The sequence below is a fragment of the Schistocerca piceifrons genome, chromosome 1 (genome assembly GCF_021461385.2).
Source record: "Schistocerca piceifrons isolate TAMUIC-IGC-003096 chromosome 1, iqSchPice1.1, whole genome shotgun sequence".
NCBI lineage: Eukaryota > Metazoa > Arthropoda > Insecta > Orthoptera > Acrididae > Schistocerca > Schistocerca piceifrons.
The window spans coordinates 26,623,160-26,637,646 of record NC_060138.1 but is presented as its reverse complement, the minus strand read 5'-3'; positions in this window follow the sequence as shown (position 1 = coordinate 26,637,646).

The following is a 14,487-nucleotide window of genomic DNA, read 5'->3' as shown; positions in this document are numbered from 1 at the left end:
GCTCCAGTGGCATGTATCCGATGCACCACTGTCTGTTTCCTGTAACCGTAGCACTCTCCCATTGCCGAAGAGTTATACAATTTTGCGTCGCTATTAAATACTAAGATCGCCATAACGACATATATTGAGGAGATTAGCGAAGTTGCTGTTTGCTCTTTTAATGTCATCTGGGAGCCCAATAGGTGGTTTCTGACGTACCACAGAATGATTCCTGCCATCCTCCCACCGTCCCATTGAGGTGGTGAAACAGAAATTTCGTCGCGATTGATATCTGGAAGCCTCATGCCCACTTCGACGCAAGAGACTACCAAGGCTGTGGGCGCCACATGGCAGCTCTCCTGGGGCTCCAGTGGCATGTATCACATGCACCACTGTCTGTTTCCTGTAACCGTTGCACTCTCCCATTGCCGAAGAGTTATACAATTTGCGTCGCTATTAAATACTAGGATCGCCATAACGACTTATATTGAGGAGATTAGCGAAGTTGCTGTTGGCTCTTTAAATGTCATCTGGGAGCCCTATAGGTGGTTTCTGACGTACCACAGAATGATTCCTGCCATCCTTCCAGCACCCCCTTGAGATGGTGGCACAGAAATTTCGTCGCGATTGATATCTGGAGGCCTCATGCCCTCTTCGACGCAAGAGACTACCAAGGCTGTGGGCGCCACATGGCAGCTCTCCTGGGGCTCCAGTGGCATGTATCCGATGCACCACTGTCTGTATCCTGTAACCATAGCACTCTCCCATTGCCGAAGAGTTATACACTTTGCGTCGCTATTAAATACTAGCATCACCATAACGACTTATATTGAGGAGATTAACTTAGTTGCTGTTGGCTCTTTAACTGTCTCTGGCAGCCCATTAGGTGGTTTCTGACGTACCACAGAATGATTCCTGCCATCCTTTCACCGTCCCCTTGAGATGGTGGCACAGAAATTTCGTCGCGATTGATATCTGGAGGCCTCATGCCCTCTTCGACGCAAGAGACTACCAAAGCTGTGGGCGCCACATGGCAGCTCTCCTGGGGCTCCAGTGGAATGTATCCGATGCACCACTGTCTGTTTCCTGTAACCGTAGCACTCTCCCATTGCCGAAGAGTTATACAATTTGCGTCGCTATTGAATACTAGGATCACCATAACGACTTATATTGAGGAGATTAACTTAGTTGCTGTTGGCTCATAAATGTCTCTGGCAGCCCAATAGGTGGTTTCAGACGTACCACAGAATGATTCCTGCCATCCTCCCACCGTCCCATTGAGATGGTGACACAGAAATTTCGTCGCGATTGATATCTGGAGGCCTCATCCCCTCTTCGACGCAAGAGACTACCAAGGCTGTGGGCGCCACATGGCAGCTCTCCTGGGGCTCCAGTGGCATGTATCCGATGCACCACTGTCTGTTTCCTGTAACCGTAGCACTCTCCTATTGTCGATGAGTTATACAATTTGCGTCGCTATTAAATACTAGGATCACCATAACGACTTATATTGAGGAGATTAACTTAGCTGCTGTTGGCTCTTTAAAAGTCTCTGGCAGCCCAATAGGTGGTTTCTGACGTACCACAGAATGATTCCTGCCATCCTCCCACCGTCCCATTGAGATGGTTACACAGAAATTTCGTCGCGATTGATATCTGGAGGCCTCATGCCCTCTTCGACGCAAGAGACTACCAAAGCTGTGGGCGCCACATGGCAGCTCTCCTGGGGCTCCAGTGGCATGTATCCGATGCACCACTGTCTGTATCCTGTAACCATAGCACTCTCCCATTGCCGAAGAGTTATACACTTTGCGTCGCTATTAAATACTAGGATCACCATAACGACTTATATTGAGGAGATTAACTTAGTTGCTGTTGGCTCTTTAACTGTCTCTGGCAGCCCAATAGGTGGTTTCTGACGTACGACAGAATGATTCCTGCCATCCTTCCACCGTCCCCTTGAGATGGTGGCACAGAAATTTCGTCGCGGTTTATATCTGGAGGCGTCATGCCCTCCTCAACGCAAGAGACTACCAACGCTGTGGGCGCCACATGGCAGCTCTCTTGGGGCTCCAGTGGCATGTATCCGATGCACCACTGTCTGTTTCCTGTAACCGTAGCACTCTCCCATTGCCGAAGGGTTATACAATTTGCGTCGCTATTAAATACTAGGATCGCCATAACGACTTATATTGAGGAGATTAGCGAAGTTGCTGTTGGCTCTTAAATGTCATCTGGGAGCCCAATAGGTGGTTTCTGACGTACCACAGAATGATTCCTGCCATCCTCCCACCGTCCCATTGAGATGGTGAAACAGAAATTTCGTCGCGATTGATATCTGGAGGCCTCATGCCCTCTTCGACGCAAGAGACTACCAAGGCTGTGGGCGCCACATGGCAGCTCTCCTGGGGCTCCAGTGGCATGTATCCGATGCACCACTGTCTGTTTCCTGTAACCGTAGCACTCTCCCATTGCTGAAGAGTTATACAATTTGCGTCGCTATTAAATACTAGGATCACCATAACGACTTATACTGAGGAGATTAACTTAGTTGCTGTTGGCTCTTTAAATGTCTCTGGCAGCCCAATAGGTGGTTTCTGACGTACCACAGAATGATTCCTGCCATCCTCCCACCGTCCCATTGAGATGGTGACACAGAAATTTCGTCGCGATTGATATCTGGAGGCCTCATGCCCTCTTCGACGCAAGAGACTACCAAGGCTGTGGGCGCCACATGGCAGCTCTCCTGGGGCTCCAGTGGCATGTATCCGATGCACCACTGTCTGTTTCCTATAACCGTAGCACTCTCCTATTGTCGATGAGTTATACAATTTGCGTCGCTATTAAATACTAGGATCACCATAACGACTTATATTGAGGAGATTAACTTAGTTGCTGTTGGCTCTTTAAATGTCTCTGGCAGCCCAATAGGTGGTTTCTGACGTACCACAGAATGATTCCTGCCATCCTCTCACCGTCCCATTGAGATGGTTACACAGAAATTTCGTCGCGATTGATATCTGGAGGCCTCATGCCATCTTCGACGCAAGAGACTACGAAGGCTGTGGGCGCCACATGGCAGATCTCCTGGGGCTCCAGTGGCATGTATCCGATGCACCACTGTCTGTTTCCTGTAACCGTAGCACTCTCCCATTGCCGAAGAGTTATACAATTTGCGTCGCTATTAAATATTAGGATCACCATAACGACATATATTGAGGAGATTAACTTAGTTGCTGTTGGCTCTTTAACTGTCTCTGGCAGCCCAATAGGTGGTTTCTGACGTACCACAGAATGATTCCTGCCATCGTTCCACCGTCCCCTTGAGATGGTGGCACAGAAATTTCGTCGCGATTGATATCTGGAGGCCTCATGCCCTCTTCGACGCAAGAGACTACCAACGCTGTGGGCGCCACTTGGCAGCTCTCCTGGGGCTCCAGTGGAATGTATCCGATGCACCACTGTCTGTTTCCTGTAACTGTAACACTCTCCCATTGCCGAAGAGTTATACAATTTGCGTCGCTATTAAATACTAGGATCTCCATAACGACTTATATGGAGGAGATTAGCGAAGTTGCTGTTGGCTCTTTTAATGTCATCTGGGAGCCCAATAGGTGGTTTCTGACGTACCACAGAATGATTCCTGCCATCCTCCCACCGTCCCATTGAGATGGTTACACAGAAATTTCGTCGCGATTGATATCTGGAGGCCTCATGCCCTCTTCGACGCAAGAGACTACGACGGCTGTGGGCGCCACATGGCAGCTCTCCTGGGGCTCCAGTGGCATGTATCCGATGCACCACTGTCTGTTACATGTAACCGTAGCACTCTCCCATTGCCGAAGAGTTATACAATTTGCGTCGCTATTAAATACTAGGATCACTATAACAACTTATATTGAGGAGATTAACTTAGTTGCTGTTGGGTCTTTAACTGTCTCTGGCAGCCCAATAGGTGGTTTCTGACGTACCACAGAATGATTCCTGCCATCCTTCCACCGTCCCCTTGAGATGGTGGCACAGAAATTTCGTCGCGGTTGATATCTGGAGGCGTCATGCCCTCCTCAACGCAACAGACTACCAACGCTGTGGGCGCCACATGGCAGCTCTCTTGGGGCTCCAGTGGCATGTATCCGATGCACCACTGTCTGTTTCCTGTAACCGTAGCACTCTCCCATTGCCGAAGAGTTGTACAATTTGCGTCGCTATTAAATACTAGGATCGCCATAACGACTTATATTGAGGAGATTAGCGAAGTTGCTGTTGGTTCTTTTAATGTCATCTGGGAGCCCAATAGGTGGTTTCTGACGTACCACAGAATGATTCCTGCCATCCTCCCACCGTCCCATTGAGATGGTGAAACAGAAATTTCGTCGCGATTGATATCTGGAGGCCTGATGCCCTCTTCGACGCAAGAGACTACCAAGGCTGTGGGCGCCACATGGCAGCTCTCCTGGGGCTCCAGTGGAATGTATCTGATGCACCACTGTCTGTTTCCTGAAACCGTAGCACTCTCCCATTGCCGAAGAGTTATACAATTTGCGTCGCTATTAAATACTAGGATCGCCATAACGACTTATATTGAGGAGATTAGCGAAGTTGCTGTTGGCTCTTTAAATGTCATCTGGGAGCCCAATAGGTGGTTTCTGACGTACCACAGAATGATTCCTGCCATCCTCACACCGTCCCATTGAGATGGTGACACAGAAATTTCGTCGCCGATTGATATCTGGAGGCCTCATGCCCTCTTCGACGCAAGAGACTACCAAGGCTGTGGGCGCCACATGGCAGCTCTCCTGGGGCTCCAGTGGCATGTATCCGATGCACCACTGTCTGTTTCCTATAACCGTAGCACTCTCCTATTGTCGATGAGTTATACAATTTGCGTCGCTATTAAATACTAGGATCACCATAACGACTTATATTGAGGAGATTAACTTATTTGCTGTTGGCTCTTTAAATGTCTCTGGCAGCCCAATAGGTGGTTTCTGACGTACCACAGAATGATTCCTGCCATCCTCCCACCGTCCCATTGAGATGGTTACACAGAAATTTCGTCGCGATTGATATCTGGAGGCCTCATGCCCTCTTCGACGCAAGAGACTACGACGGCTGTGGGCGCCACATGGCAGCTCTCCTGGGGCTCCAGTGGCATGTATTCGATGCACCACTGTCTGTTTCCTGTAACCGTAGCACTCTCCCATTGCCGAAGACTTATACAATTTGCGTCGCTATTAAATATTAGGATCACCATAACGACATATATTGAGGTGATTAACTTAGTTGCTGTTGGCTCTTTAACTGTCCCTGGCAGCCCAATAGGTGGTTTCTGACGTACGACAGAATGATTCCTGCCATCCTCCCACCGTCCCCTTGAGATGGTGGCACAGAAATTTCGTCGCGATTGATATCTGGAGGCCTCATGCCCTCCTCAACGCAAGAGACTACCAACGCTGTAGGCGCCACATGGCAGCTCTCCCGGGGCTCCAATGGCATGTATCCGATGCACCACTGTCTGTTTCCTGTAACCGTAGCACTCTCCCATTGCCGAAGAGTTGTACAATTTGCGTCGCTATTAAATACTAGGATCGCCATAACGACTTATATTGAGGAGATTTGCGAAGTTGCTGTTGGCTCTTTTAATGCTATCTGGGAGCCCAATAGGTGGTTTCTGACGTACCACAGAATGATTCCTGCCATCCTCCCACCGTCCCATTGAGATGGTTACACAGAAATTTCGTCGCGATTGATATCTGGAGGCCTCATGCCCTCTTCGACGCAAGAGACTACGACGGCTGTGGGCGCCACATGGCAGCTCTCCTGGGGCTCCAGTGGCATGTATCCGATGCACCACTGTCTGTTTCCTGTAACCGTAGCACTCTCCCATTGCCGAAGACTTATACAATTTGCGTCGCTATTAAATATTAGGATCACCATAACGACATATATTGAGGAGATTAACTTAGTTGCTGTTGGCTCTTTAACTGTCTCTGGCAGCCCAATAGGTGGTTTCTGACGTACGACAGAATGATTCCTGCCATCCTCCCACCGTCCCCTTGAGATGGTGGCACAGAAATTTCGTCGCGATTGATATCTGGAGGCCTCATGCCCTCCTCGACGCAAGAGACTACCAAGGCTGTGGGCGCCACATGGCAGCTCTCCTGGGGCTCCAGTGGCATGTATCCGATGCACCACTGTCTGTTTCCTGTAACCGTAGCACTCTCCCATTGCCGAAGAGTTATACAATTTGCGTCGCTATTAAATACTAGGATCACCATAACAACTTATATTGAGGAGATTAACTTGGTTGCTGTTGGCTCTTTAACTGTCTCTGGCAGCCCAATAGGTGGTTTCTGACGTACCACAGAATGATTCCTGCCATCCTTCCACCGTCCCCTTGAGATGGTGGCACAGAAATTTCGTCGCGGTTGATATCTGGAGGCGTCATGCCCTCCTCAACGCAAGAGACTACCAACGCTGTGGGCGCCACATGGCAGCTCTCTTGGGGCTCCAGTGGCATGTATCCGATGCACCACTGTCTGTTTCCTGTAACCGTAGCACTCTCACATTGCCGAAGAGTTGTACAATTTGCGTCGCTATTAAATACTAGGATCGCCATAACGACTTATATTGAGGAGATTAGCGAAGTTGCTGTTGGCTCTTTTAATGCTATCTGGGAGCCCAATAGGTGGTTTCTGACGTACCACAGAATGATTCCTGCCATCCTCCCACCGTCCCATTGAGATGGTTACACAGAAATTTCGTCGCGATTGATATCTGGAGGCCTCATGCCCTCCTCGACGCAAGAGACTACCAAGGCTGTGGGCGCCACATGGCAGCTCTCCTGGGGCTCCAGTGGCATGTATCCGATGCACCACTGTCTGTTTCCTGTAACCGTAGCACTCTCTCATTGTCGAAGACTTATACAATTTGCGTCGCTATTAAATATTAGGATCACCATAACGACATATATTGAGGAGATTAACTTAGTTGCTGTTGGCTCTTTAACTGTCTCTGGCAGCCCAATAGGTGGTTTCTGACGTACGACAGAATGATTCCTGCCATCCTCCCACCGTCCCCTTGAGATGGTGGCACAGAAATTTCGTCGCGATTGATATCTGGAGGCCTCATGCCCTCCTCGACGCAAGAGACTACCAAGGCTGTGGGCGCCACATGGCAGCTCTCCTGGGGCTCCAGTGGCATGTATCCGATGCACCACTGTCTGTTTCCTGTAACCGTAGCACTCTCCCATTGCCGAAGAGTTATACAATTTGCGTCGCTATTAAATACTAGGATCACCATAACAACTTATATTGAGGAGATTAACTTAGTTGCTGTTGGCTCTTTAACTGTCTCTGGCAGCCCAATAGGTGGTTTCTGACGTACCACAGAATGATTCCTGCCATCCTTCCACCGTCCCCTTGAGATGGTGGCACAGAAATTTCGTCGCGGTTGATATCTGGAGGCGTCATGCCCTCCTCAACGCAAGAGACTACCAACGCTGTGGGCGCCACATGGCAGCTCTCTTGGGGCTCCAGTGGCATGTATCCGATGCACCACTGTCTGTTTCCTGTAACCGTAGCACTCTCCCATTGCCGAAGAGTTGTACAATTTGCGTCGCTATTAAATACTAGGATCGCCATAACGACTTATATTGAGGAGATTAGCGAAGTTGCTGTTGGCTCTTTTAATGTCATCTGGAAGCCCAATAGGTGGTTTCTGACGTACCACAGAATGATTCCTGCCATCCTCCCACCGTCCCATTGAGATGGTTACACTGAAATTTCGTCGCGATTGATATCTGGAGGCCTCATGCCCTCTTCGACGCAAGAGACTACGACGGCTGTGGGCGCCACATGGCAGCTCTCTTGGGGCTCCAGTGGCATGTATCCGATGCACCACTGTCTGTTTCCTGTAACCGTAGCACTCTCCCATTGCCGAAGAGTTGTACAATTTGCGTCGCTATTAAATACTAGGATCGCCATAACGACTTATATTGAGGAGATTAGCGAAGTTGCTGTTGGCTCTTTTAATGTCATCTGGGAGCCCAATAGGTGGTTTCTGACGTACCACAGAATGATTCCTGCGATCCTCCCACCGTCCCATTGAGATGGTGACACAGAAATTTCGTCGCGATTGATGTCTGGAGGCCTCATGCCCTCTTCGACGCAAGAGACTACCAAGGCAGTGGGCGCCACATGGCAGCTCTCTTGGGGCTCCAGTGGCATGTATCCGATGCACCACTGTCTGTTTCCTGTAACCGTAGCACTCTCCCATTGCCGAAGAGTTATACAATTTGCGTCGCTATTAAATACTAGGATCGCCATAACGACTTATATTGAGGAGATTAACTTAGTTGCTGTTGGCTCTTTAAATGTCTCTGGCAGCCCAATAGGTGGTTTCCGACGTACCACAGAATGATTCCTGCCATCCTCCCACCGTCCCATTGAGATGGTGACACAGAAATTTCGTCGCGATTGATATCTGGAGGCCTCATGCCCTCTTCGCCGCAAGAGACTACCAAGGCTGTGGTCGCCACATGGCAGCTCTCCTGGGGCTGCAGTGGCATGTATCCGATGCACCACTGTCTGTTTCCTGTAACCGTAGCACTCTCCCATTGCCGAAGAGTTATACAATTTGCGTCGCTATTAAATACTAGGATCGCCATAACGACTCATATTGAGGAGATTAGCGACGTTGCTGTTGGCTCTTTTAATGTCATCTGGGAGCCCAATAGGTGGTTTCTGACGTACCACAGAATGATTCCTGCCATCCTTCCACCGTCCCCTTGAGATGGTGGCACAGAAATTTCGTCGCGGTTGATATCTGGAGGCGTCATGCCCTCCTCAACGCAAGAGACTTCGAAGGCTGTGGGCGCCACATGGCAGCTCTCTTGGGGCTCCAGTGGCATGTATCCGATGCACCACTGTCTGTTTCCTGTAACCATAGCACTCTCCCATTGCCGAAGAGTTGTACAATTTGGGTCGCTATTAAATACTAGGATCGCCATAACGACTTATATTGAGGAGATTAGCGAAGTTGCTGTTGGCTCTTTTAATGTCATCTGGGAGCCCAATAGGTGGTTTCTGACGTACCACAGAATGATTCCTGCCATCCTCCCACCGTCCCATTGAGATGGTGAAACAGAAATTTCGTCGCGATTGATATCTGGAGGCCTCATGCCCTCTTCGACGAAAGAGACTACCAAGGCTGTGGGTGCCACATGGCAGCTCTCCCGGGGCTCTAATGGCATGTATCCGATGCACCACAGTCTGTCTCCTGTAACCGTAGCACTCTCCCATTGCCGAAGAGTTATACAATTTGCGTCGCTATTAAATACTAGGATCGCCATAACGACTTATATTGAGGAGATTAGCGAAGTTGCTGTTGGCTCTTTTAATGTCATCTGGGAGCCCAATAGGTGGTTTCTGACGTACCACACAATGATTCCTGCCATCCTCCCACCGTCCCATTGAGATGGTTACACAGAAATTTCGTCGCGATTGATATCTGGAGGCCTCATGCCCTCTTCGACGCAAGAGACTACGAAGGCTGTGGGCGCCACATGGCAGCTCTCCTGGGGCTCCAGTGGCATGTATCCGATGCACCACTGTCTGTTTCCTGTAACCGTAGCACTCTCCCATTGCCGAAGAGTTATTCAATTTGCGTCGCCATTAAATACTAGGATCACCATAACGACTTATATTGAGGAGATTAACTTAGTTGCTGTTGGCTCTTTTAAATGTCTCTGGCAGCCCGATAGGTGGTTTCTGACGTACCACAGAATGATTCCTGCCATCCTCCCACCGTCCCATTGAGATGGTGACACAGAAATTTCGTCGCGATTGATATCTGGAGGCGTCATGAACTCCTCGACGCAAGAGACTGCCAAGGCTGTGGGCGCCACATGGCAGCTCTCCTGGGGCTCCTGTGGCATGTATCCGATGCACCACTGTCTGTTTCCTGTAACCGTAGCACTCTCCCATTGCCGAAGAGTTATACAATTTGCGTCGCTATTATATTCTAGGATCACCATAATGACTTATATTGAGGAGATTAACTTAGTTGCTGTTGGCTCACTAAATGTCTGTGGCAGCCCATTAGGTGGTTATTGACGTACCACAGAATGATTCCTGCCATCCTCCCACCGTCCCATTGAGATGGTGAAACAGAAATTTCGTCACGATTGATATCTGGAGGCCTCATGCCCTCTTCGACGCAAGAGACTACCAAGGCTAGGGGCGCCACATGGCAGCTCTCTTGGGGCTCCAGTGGCATGTATCCGATGCACCACTGTCTGTTTCCTGTAACCGTAGCACTCTCCCATTGCCGAAGAGTTCTACAATTTGCGTCGCTATTAAATACTAGGGTCACCATAACGACTTATATTGAGGAGAGTAACTGAGTTGCTGTTGGCGCTTTAAATGTCTCTGGCAGCCCAATAGGTGGTTTCCGACGTACCACAGAATGATTCCTGCCATCCTCCCACCGTCCCATTGAGATGGTGACACAGAAATTTCGTCGCGATTGATATCTGGAGGCCTCATGCCCTCTTCTCCGCAAGAGACTACCAAGGCTGTGGTCGCCACATGGCAGCCCTCCTGGGGCTGCAGTGGCATGTATCCGATGCACCACTGTCTGTTTCCTGTAACCGTAGCACTCTCCCATTGCCGAAGAGTTATACAATTTGCGTCGCTATTAAATACTAGGATCGCCATAACGACTCATATTGAGGAGATTAGCGACGTTGCTGTTGGCTCCTTTAATGTCATCTGGGAGCCCAATAGGTGGTTTCTGACGTACCACAGAATGATTCCTGCCATCCTTCCACCGTCCCCTTGAGATGGTGGCACAGAAATTTCGTCGCGATTGATATCTGGAGGCGTCATGCCCTCCTCGACGCAAGAGACTACCAAGGCTGTGGGCGCCACATGGCAGCTCTCCTGGGGCTCCAGTGGCATGTATCCGATGCACCACTGTCTGTTTCCTGTAACCGTAGCACTCTCCCATTGCCGAAGAGTTATTCAATTTGCGTCGCCATTAAATACTAGGATCACCATAACGACTTATATTGAGGAGATTAACTTAGTTGCTGTTGGCTCTTTAAATGTCTCTGGCAGCCCGATAGGTGGTTTCTGACGTACCACAGAATGATTCCTGCCATCCTCCCACCGTCCCTTTGAGATGGTGACACAGAAATTTCGTCGCGATTGATATCTGGAGGCGTCATGAACTCCTCGACGCAAGAGACTACCAAGGCTGTGGGCGCCACATGGCAGCTCTCCTGGGGCTCCTGTGGCATGTATCCGATGCACCACTGTCTGTTTCCTGTAACCGTAGCACTCTCCCATTGCCGAAGAGTTATACAATTTGCGTCGCTATTAAATTCTAGGATCACCATAATGACTTATATTGAGGAGATTAACTTAGTTGCTGTTGGCTCACTAAATGTCTGTGGCAGCCCAATAGGTGGTTATTGACGTACCACAGAATGATTCCTGCCATCCTCTCACCGTCCCATTGAGATGGTGAAACAGAAATTTCGTCACGATTGATATCTGGAGGCCTCATGCCCTCTTCGACGCAAGAGACTACCAAGGCTAGGGGCGCCACATGACAGCTCTCCTGGGGCTCCTGTGGCATGTATCCGATGCACCACTGTTTGTTTCCTGTAACCGTAGCACTCTCCCATTGCCGAAGAGTTATACAATTTGCGTCGCTATTAAATACTAGGATCGCCATAACGACTTATATTGAGGAGATTAGCGAAGTTGCTGTTGGCTCTTTAAATGTCATCTGGGAGCCCTATAGGTGGTTTCTGACGTACCACAGAATGATTCCTGCCATCCTTCCACCACCCCCTTGAGATGGTGGCACAGAAATTTCGTCACGACTGATATCTGGAGGCGTCATGCCCTCTTCGACGCAAGAGACTACCAAGGCTGTGGGCGCCACATGGCAGCTCTCCTGGGGCTCCAGTGGCATGTATCCGATGCACCACTGTCTGTTTCCTATAACCGTAGCACTCTCCCATTGCCGAAGAGTTATCCAATTTTCGTCGCTATTAAATACTAGCATCACCATAACGACTTATATTGAGGAGATTAACTTAGTTGCTGTTGGCTCTTTAACTGTCTCTGTCAGCCCATTAGGTGGTTTCTGACGTACCACAGAATGATTCCTGCCATCCTTTCACCGTCCCCTTGAGATGGTGGCACAGAAATTTCGTCGCGATTGATATCTGGAGGCCTCATGCCCTCTTCGACGCAAGAGACTACCAAAGCTGTGGGCGCCACATGGCAGCTCTCCTGGGCCTCCTGTGGCATGTATCCGATGCACCACTGTTTGTTTCCTGTAACCGTAGCACTCTCCCATTGCCGAAGAGTTATACAATTTGCGTCGCTATTAAATACTAGGATCGCCATAACGACTTATATTGAGGAGATTAACTTAGTTGCTGTTGGCTCATAAATGTCTCTGGCAGCCCAATAGGTGGTTTCAGACGTACCACAGAATGATTCCTGCCATCCTCCCACCGTCCCATTAAAATGGTGTCACAGAAATTTCGTCGCGATTGATATCTGGAGGCCTCATCCCCTCTTCGACGCAAGAGACTACCAAGGCTGTGGGCGCCACATGGCAGCTCTCCTGGGGCTCCAGTGGCATGTATCCGATGCACCACTGTCTGTTTCCTGTAACGGTAGCACTCTCCTATTGTCGATGAGTTATACAATTTGCGTCGCTATTAAATACTAGGATCACCATAACGACTTATATTGAGGAGATTAACTTAATTGCTGTTGGCTCTTTAAAAGTCTCTGGCAGCCCAATAGGTGGTTTCTGACGTACCACAGAATGATTCCTGCCATCCTTCCACCGTCCCCTTGAGATGGTGGCACAGAAATTTCGTCGCGATTGATATCTGGAGGATTCATGCCCTCTTCGACGCAAGAGACTACCAACGCTGTGGGCGCCACATGGCAGCTCTCCTGGGGCTCCAGTGGAATGTATCCAATGCACCACTGTCTGTTTCCTGTAACCGTAGCACTCTCCCATTGCCGAAAATTATACAATTTGCGTCGCTATTAAATACTAGGATCGCCATAACGACTTACATTGAGGAGATTAGCGAAGATGCTGTTGGCTCTTTTAATATCATCTGGGAGCCCAATAGGTGGTTTCTGACGTACCACAGAATGATTCCTGCCATCCTCCCACCGTCCCATTGAGATGGTGACACAGAAATTTCGTCGCGATTGATATCTGGAGGCCTCATGCCCTCTTCGACGCAAGAGACCACCAAGGCTGTGGGTGCCACATGGCAGCTCTCCCGGGGCTTCAATGGCATGTATCCGATGCACCACTGTCTGTTTCCTGTAACTGTAGCACTCTCCCATTGCCGAAGAGTTATACAATTTGCGTCGCTATTAAATACTAGGATCGCCATAACGACTTATATTGAGGAGATTAGCGAAGTTGCTGTTGGCTCTTTTAATGTCATCTGGGAGCCCAATAGGTGGTTTCTGACGTACCACAGAATGATTCCTGCCATCCTCCCACCGTCCCATTGAGATGGTTACACAGAAATTTCGTCGCGATTGATATCTGGAGGCCTCATGCCCTCTTCGACGAAAGAGACTACGACGGCTGTGGGCGCCACATGGCAGCTCTCCTGGGGCTCCAGTGGCATGTATCCGATGCACCACTGTCTGTTTCCTGTAACCGTAGCACTCTCCCATTGCCGAAGAGTTATACAATTTGCGTCGCTATTAAATACTAGGATCACCATAACAACTTATATTGAGGAGATTAACTTAGTTGCTGTTGGCTCTTTAACTGTCTCTGGCAGCCCAATAGGTGGTATCTGACGTACCACAGAATGATTCCTGCCATCCTTCCACCGTCCCCTTGAGATGGTGGCACAGTAATTTCGTCGCGGTTGATATCTGGAGGCGTCATGCCCTCCTCAACGCAAGAGACTACCAACGCTGTGGGCGCCACATGGCAGCTCTCTTGGGGCTCCAGTGGCATGTATCCGATGCACCACTGTCTGTTTCCTGTAACCGTAGCACTCTCCCATTGCCGAAGAGTTGTACAATTTGCGTCGCTATTAAATACTAGGATCGCCATAACGACTTATATTGAGGAGATTAGCGAAGTTGGTGTTGGCTCTTTTAATGTCATCTGGGAGCCCAATAGGTGGTTTCTGACGTACCACAGAATGATTCCTGCCATCCTCCCACCGTCCCATTGAGATGGTGACACAGAAATTTCGTCGCGATTGATATCTGGAGGCGTCATGCCCTCTTCGACGCAAGAGACTACCAAGGCTGTGGGCGCCACATGGCAGCTCTCCTGGGGCTCCAGTGGCATGTATCCGATGCACCACTGTCTGTTTCCTGTAACCGTAGCACTCTCCCATTGCCGAAGAGTTATACAATTTGCGTCGCTATTAAATACTAGGATCACCATAACGACTTATATTGAGGAGATTAACTTAGTTGCTGT